At 40.3% G+C, this 6,931-nt stretch overlaps 1 long non-coding RNA gene across 1 annotated transcript; it reads right to left on the reverse strand.

Moving 5' to 3' along the window:
• Window positions 1-1,354: 1,354 nt before the first annotated feature.
• Window positions 1,355-6,605, reverse strand: LOC125482996. Its single transcript, XR_007261992.1, has 3 exons — window positions 6,439-6,605; window positions 5,404-5,807; window positions 1,355-1,557 (listed from the first exon to the last, which is right to left on the reverse strand). It is a non-coding gene; the product is annotated as an uncharacterized LOC125482996 (long non-coding RNA).
• Window positions 6,606-6,931: the final 326 nt, after the last annotated feature.

Raw genomic sequence — 6,931 nt, forward strand, 5'->3', positions numbered from 1 at the left:
TAGTAAATTCTTAATTTGAGATTTCCTCATGTACCACTTTATGTCATATAAATTTGAACAAATAATTTATGCAAAATAACCTATGTATTTGCAGCTTTTTCTGCCTTTATTTCATATTTTCAATATTCATAATTTTCATTTTACGTTAAAAACAAGCAATCCAAAAAGCTAGTGAACTGTTTGTATGCTCTGATCAAAAACTAGTGAAACCAAATGCAATTGGGAAATTATATTGTAACTTCCAAATTTACAAACCATTGACAGTCTTAGTATAGATGCATTTCGCTTCTTATTCTTTCCAATCAGTTAATTGAATGCTTTTCATTGAAAGGAACTTTACATCCATCAGTCCATGGTACAAGAGGACTGCTACTGACGTCAAATGTTATTGTGAACTGTGCAGAGTTTAGGGAGTATTGCTTGATCTGGGAGAGGAGCTTAAAGCGGAAATATCAAACAAATATTTTCCCAAAAGCAGTTTGGATTTTAGCTGAAAATGAGAAAGCGTGAAAGTAAGCAAAGATTTTATTCTACTTTAAAACATTTGCTTATGCCATTATTGTTTAATCCAAGTGACTGCATCAAGAAAAGTGGCATAATTCCAAGAAATTTATAATCTTCATCAAGTGAACTAAAGAGTAGAGCACTGATAATCATTCTACACAGTGAGAGTAGCTATGAAGCAATGCCAAAATACCACTAAAACATTACTGCACAAGTACAAGTAATTACAAATTAGACCTTAAATTCTGATTTTTGCTTTGTAGAAAATCCTTAATGATATAAACGAGCTAACTTGATGACAGAAGCTTTTGGGAAATTCTGAGTCACTAGAAATCAGCAAAGTTTATGTGGAGTAACTAAAACTTTATGCTCTTGTCCTCAGCAGTCCTGTCTGCACATCAGAAATTTGGGTGAATATTACATATGTTTTTCCAATGAACAATTTAAGTAGTTGGAAAACTATGCACAGTTTAGGTCGGAACTTCCAACATAAACTACTGAAAAGTAAGCCTCAGCCATAAAGTAAGAAAATTACTCAAGGAATCCAATGGACAGTCTTCTTACTTTCTAAACATTGAAATCCAAACAAGTTAAAACAGCCATCTGGAGGAACGCACACAACACTAGTGTGTTCTGGAATCAGTCTCCTGAATTGTGGTTTGCATTGGTGTAAAGCTGGAAAAGTATAGTATAATAGAAGCTATGCCTAAACACAGGTCACACCCTGCATTGCTGGGAATATCTGTTATTATTGTACATCTTTTGACACTCAGCTTTAATTGCATCTTGAACAATTTAATGCCCGTTTTGACATAATTCTTACAAACACATTATTGTTCACATTAATTCTTATGGTGACATTTTAAAAATTTACATCTTTTTACTTTTCAGTGCTTAATAAATTTAATAAAATACAAAAAGTATTGTATCATGTCTGTGATTTATCATATTTTATTAGAGAGTAGGAAACAGGTGGAACTGTATAACAGCTTGATAGTTGTCATTTTCAAGATCTGGCTTTCAACTTTATTTGATAATCTTTCAATGAAATGTCTATAGAAAACCAAAACATGAATAACCAATAAGCAGTTTAAGGCCCACAACAAGAATGGCTGTTCCTAAGTTTGTTGTGGTTTTCAGTAATTTAACCAAGTGTGTGAAACTTTCGGCATTTGTTTTCTGCATATAAATATACTTCATATTTAAATAAATTAAAGAAAGCTGGTGATGAAAAACAACTACCAGAAAGCCTAGTTACCCAAACATGAAGTGTTTCATTTCAGTTGTTTCAGGATATCTGTTCTCTTGTAGTTGATTCAAGTTACCTTTACACAGGCGAAATGAGAATTCATACAAATTACTGAAACCTAGGTCATGTACGTTGGATTGCGGGCTAATATTAAGAAGGTTAAATATTTAATTGGAAACTGGAAGAAGAAACAGTTTAAAAATCCATAGCTAAAAAAGGCATCCAAGTTGGCTAGGTATTAATATAGAAAGTTAGCCCAACCTGGTCTAGCAGCAGTACAATGTGTGTGTTTACTTTATGAACACACAAGGATAATAGTCAACACGAGTATCAGGCCTAAAAATACAAACTGAAAAAGTATTTTTATTGGTGGCAATTGCATGATATTACAAACTGAAAATTATTTATATGCATACATGGCTATTTATTTTCTTGCTCTCACCTGCACACCCACCAACAAAATGTCAACATGAGAAAGAAACACTAACTTAAGACCTTCTTTCTCTGCTGCTGCTCTCTTTGCACAGTAGAATTTTGCAAAGTTTGCCATATTACTGAGGAAATGACAGGTGCTGTTGTTAATGCTGTTCATTCTTCATGGAAAGTAAAAATGTCATTCCTATGTTAGACTGCAACACACAGGTAGCTGCTCTCAGAGTTTCCAAAGGCAAAGGAAATTCTACTGCAAAACTTTTTCAGGACTAGTCATCAATGAAGTCCTACAATAGTTCTAAAACTCTGCAAGAAGCTTTACTTGATGAAACCATGTTGCATGGTATTTGCATCAAATGTGTTAACTTGCTCAATAGTTCTTCTGGCTGATACTTCAACACATGTGTTAGCCTACCATTTAAAATTAATTAATGTCTCCATTAATTCACATGGTTCCTCTTGCATGCTTGTTGCACATGGATTTATGTGTACACAGGTACACATACGAACACACAAACACACACGTACACACACACACTAACACACGTACACATACGAACACACACACACACACACCTACCTCTACTAAGCCACACTGTATTTCCAACTAAAATAGCAAAAGCAGGTCAATGTGTAACTGATTTGCTCCAACAGCTTTGATGAGAGAAATTCAGGTTGTTTCTTAATTAAAAATGGTGATAAATTATTTTATCAGCACACAATCTATTTCGCAAAATGAACGGATTTGGCTTCAGGAACAATGGGCAGAATTTTACACTGCGCTAGGAGTCTCCCGCACCCTCAAAGTAAATTCAGAGGCAAGATCACCCCATTGCAGTGGGTTGTCATGCAACCAATTGACACTCGTCAGAATATTAATGAGGAAGAAAACTGCCCTCCCCCTCCAAGAACTGCCAACCTATCAAATGCCCAGCTGCTCTCTGCCTGAACAGTTTGACCAGGCCACTACTGGGACTGCATCTAGTTCCCAACAGAGATCTTCATCGGACCTAGAAGGAGAGGTAAGTGTGGGAATAGGAAGAGGTGTGGTTTTGACAGTCCAGGCTAGTATGCCTTGGTGAGAGGGGGCAGAGGATAGAACATTAAGATGGACAGTTAAGTGGAGGGGAATACTCCAGGCCAAGGGAGAAGACCATGGGAGGCATGGAGGCTGGCAAAGGGGATACTCTCCTCTTCTTGCCCACCATCAATAGAAAGAGCTAGCGCTCCTGGGCTTCCCACTGAGCACCGCCGTCATGAGAAAAATTACGGCAAGGCAGCAGATGGCCTTTATCTGCCTGTTTAGTAGACAATTTCGGAACTCAAGTCATCCAATGGCAAGAAGGATCCTTGACTGCTACCCCATTCCGATGGGGTGTGTTTTGGGGGTGGGGGAACCGGGACTGGGGTGTGGGGACCACAAATGTTTCCTGTGGTATTATGCCCGATTTTACACCCTTGCCTGCAGTCCAAATCAACCACAGCGGCCAAAAATGCTGCCAAATGTTTCTGAAATGAAATACTCCAGTTCTAAGTTATCTTTTTTTTAATCTGTTCCAAAGCAGAGAGCAAGGTAAATTGGAAAATGAAGTACAACCCAGAAGTGTGAGAAAATACGTTTCAGGAAGCAAAATGGAGAGTCCATTTGCTAATTTGAAAGGTACAACTCAAGTTGGGGAGCGGAGCAAAGAGATCTTGGAGTACAAATATACCAGTCGCCAAAATGTACACCACAAGGGGCAGCACAGTAGCTCAGTGGTTAGCCCTGCTGCTTCACAGCGGCAGGAACCTGGGTTCAATTCCACCCTCAGGTAACTGCCTGTGTGGAGTTTGCACATTCTCCCTGTGTCTGTGTGGGTTTCCTCCAGGTGCTCCAGTTTCCTCCCACAATCCGTGAATTTGCCATAGTCTCTGGGAATTGCAGGCTAGTTGGGTTAGCCATGGGAAATACAGGGATGGGGTAAGTCTGGGTGGGATGCTCTTCAGAGGGGTGGTGTGGACTTGATGGGCTGAATGGCCTGTTTCCACACTGTAGGGATTCAATGAGTTAGCACAGCCATTAAAGGAAAAGCAAACAAAGCATTAGGCTTTATTTGAAAATGTATGAAATTGAAATCTGATGTGTGTTTTCCTAAACTTATATCAAACTTAGGTTCAATCGCACTCACAGTACTGTTTGCAATTCTGACTGCCATATTATTCAAAAGTATACAGAGAGAGACAGGAGAAGATGCAGAGAAGATTTCCAAGTATGATACCAGAAATGAGTAGATGCACAGATCAGGTGTGAAAGGATGAGTCTCTCTTCTCTTAAATAAAAAGGACAAGGAGTGACCTATGAGCGGTCCTGAAGATTTGGAAAGGTTTTGATAAAGTAGACACAAGCAGAATGTTTCCACACGTGGGGAGCAGCATAACTTGAGGTCACGGATGTAACGTAATGAACCTGTAATCAAAAAGGGAATTCAGAAGCAGCCTCTTTACCCAAAGGTCGGTAATTACATCGAAGTCACTAGCACAGGAGATGTTTGAAGTGGGTTGTCCATGTGCATTTAAGGGGAAGCTGGACAAGCATCTGAGGGACAAGTTACATGAATAGTAAATCCAAATAAGGAAAGATGGGAGGAGACTCATATGGAGTATAAACATTTTTTGGATCAACCAGTACATTTCTGTCTTGGATACCTTATGTAATTGTGTGTAAGATTTTATTCATACAGAGCAATTTGGCACTGAGACTGGAGGGCAAATTTTATTTTACTTAGCAGAACATGGTTAATATCCCAGAACTGTAAATTTGAGCATTTCCTGTCAAGATTTTTGTTTTGCTGAAATACAGAAGGACTCTGGTCTAATGACTTATTGATGTTATCACTGATTGTTCCTTCCAAATGCACAGTTGCAAAAACAAGATGACAATTAAATACCATGAAAGTCAGTGGCCCTTCCTTCTAAGAAATGTGATTGATTTTTTTCCTATTTTACTTCCAAAGAAAAAAATCAGAAACAAAACAAATTGACCATTAATGTCAATATGAAAACAAACATTGAATTATCAACTTTAACAGAAGGTGAGATCTTGTTTGTACTCTGGAAACCTTTAATGGAAGTTGAATAATAACAAAATTGTTCCTAACTTCTAACAGGCAAAATTATTTTACTTTTTGTTTCTGAATTAAGGTTTTATGATGCTTTCAAGCAGAAACATAAACACTTACCATATATTCCATATTAGAGGCACTTGGTGAGACTTGACCCCTCAGTTTATTATGAAGATCTAAGATTACTTGTCTGTCTATATCTGTGATAGATCTCTTGGCCCTTCTGGATGTTCTCTGTTCATTTTGATCCAAATATTTCCTCATAATTGAATCCAAACCATCTGTAAAGTTGTTGTTCACTTGAGTGACTGTTTCAGTTGCAAAAAACTCTTCAGTGTTGTCCTCCAGTGGAGCCAACGTTACATCCAATTCAGAAGTAACATTGGGGCTCATCATTGCAACTGTTTGTGCAATGATTAGGGAAGCACTGAGTCTTATCCATCCCAACTCGGAACACTTCATGGCAAAATAATACTCCGAGATTAACTCCAAGGCACTTCAAATCCCGGGCTTGCTCGAAGCTGCAAAGACGAAGAGTGTAGGTTAAAGACTAAATAAAAACCGAAAGAACTGCGGATGCTGTAAATCAGGAACAAAAACAGAAGTTGCTGGAAAAGCTCAGCAGGTCTGGCAGCATCTGTGAAGCCAAAAAAACAAAGCAGTTAACGTTTCTTCCTCAGTTCTGATTTTTTTTTTCACGTATGCTGCCAGACCTGCTGAGCTTTTCCAGCAACTTCTGCTGTAGGTTAAGGAACTTGACGCCTTAGTTTATTACATTACAAGAGCGAATGGGCCAGTCTTGGGGAGATAAAGTGTATCCCTGGTGTTGTATTGGAGAAAACCAGGACTCTGGTATATCTCGACGTCCAGACAGCCGAAGCACAAAATACTTGATTGTTTATGTTAAAGCTGACAAATTCCAGGATGGGTCTATGAGAGATTTATGATGTGGGGACAACTCAAGGGGTCCATTCAGTAGAAACTGTTGGTGTTGCAGCCTGAGGAGCAGGCAGTGCCAGTATACAGACAGGTTACTGACCCCTGGTCAGGGCGAAAACAGAAATCCCAGCAGTTGAAGGAGCCAGAGCTATACACACTGGTGCCGCCCTGCACTTACAGTGACTGGGGAATGGCTCAGGCGTTCAGACTTACCGTCAATGTTCACACAACAACTGCTGCTGGTAGCTTGAACAGACAGTGACAGGGTTGGGGTAAGGGAGGAGTGTTTGCAGCAGCACGGAAAGGCTGGGCGATCTTGTCTGCTCCCGGGGAATGATCTACTCGGCCACGGCCACAGGCGCCCAGAGCACGGACTGAGCTCCGCCACAGTCCCTCCCGCCGCTGCCTTTATAGAGCGCCTGGCGCCGTGTGGCCCGCCCCCCACACACAGCCCAGCGCCGCGGTTCCAACAGTGAGACCGGCCGGGGACAGACATGGGCAGTTAAAACCAGGGGGAACTGGGCCGGGTGGTAAACCAACTGGGGATAATCCAGGAACCGGGGATAATCCAGGAACCGGGGGTAATCCAGGAACCGGGAGTAATCCAGAAACTGGGGGGTAAACCAGGAACTGGGGGCAAACCAGGAAAACTGGGGCAAACCAGGAACTAGGGGGTAAACCAGGAACTGGGGGGGATAAACCAGGA

This window comes from Rhincodon typus, chromosome 4 (assembly GCF_021869965.1).
Source record: "Rhincodon typus isolate 14 chromosome 4, sRhiTyp1.1, whole genome shotgun sequence".
Classification (NCBI taxonomy): Eukaryota; Metazoa; Chordata; class Chondrichthyes; order Orectolobiformes; family Rhincodontidae; genus Rhincodon; species Rhincodon typus.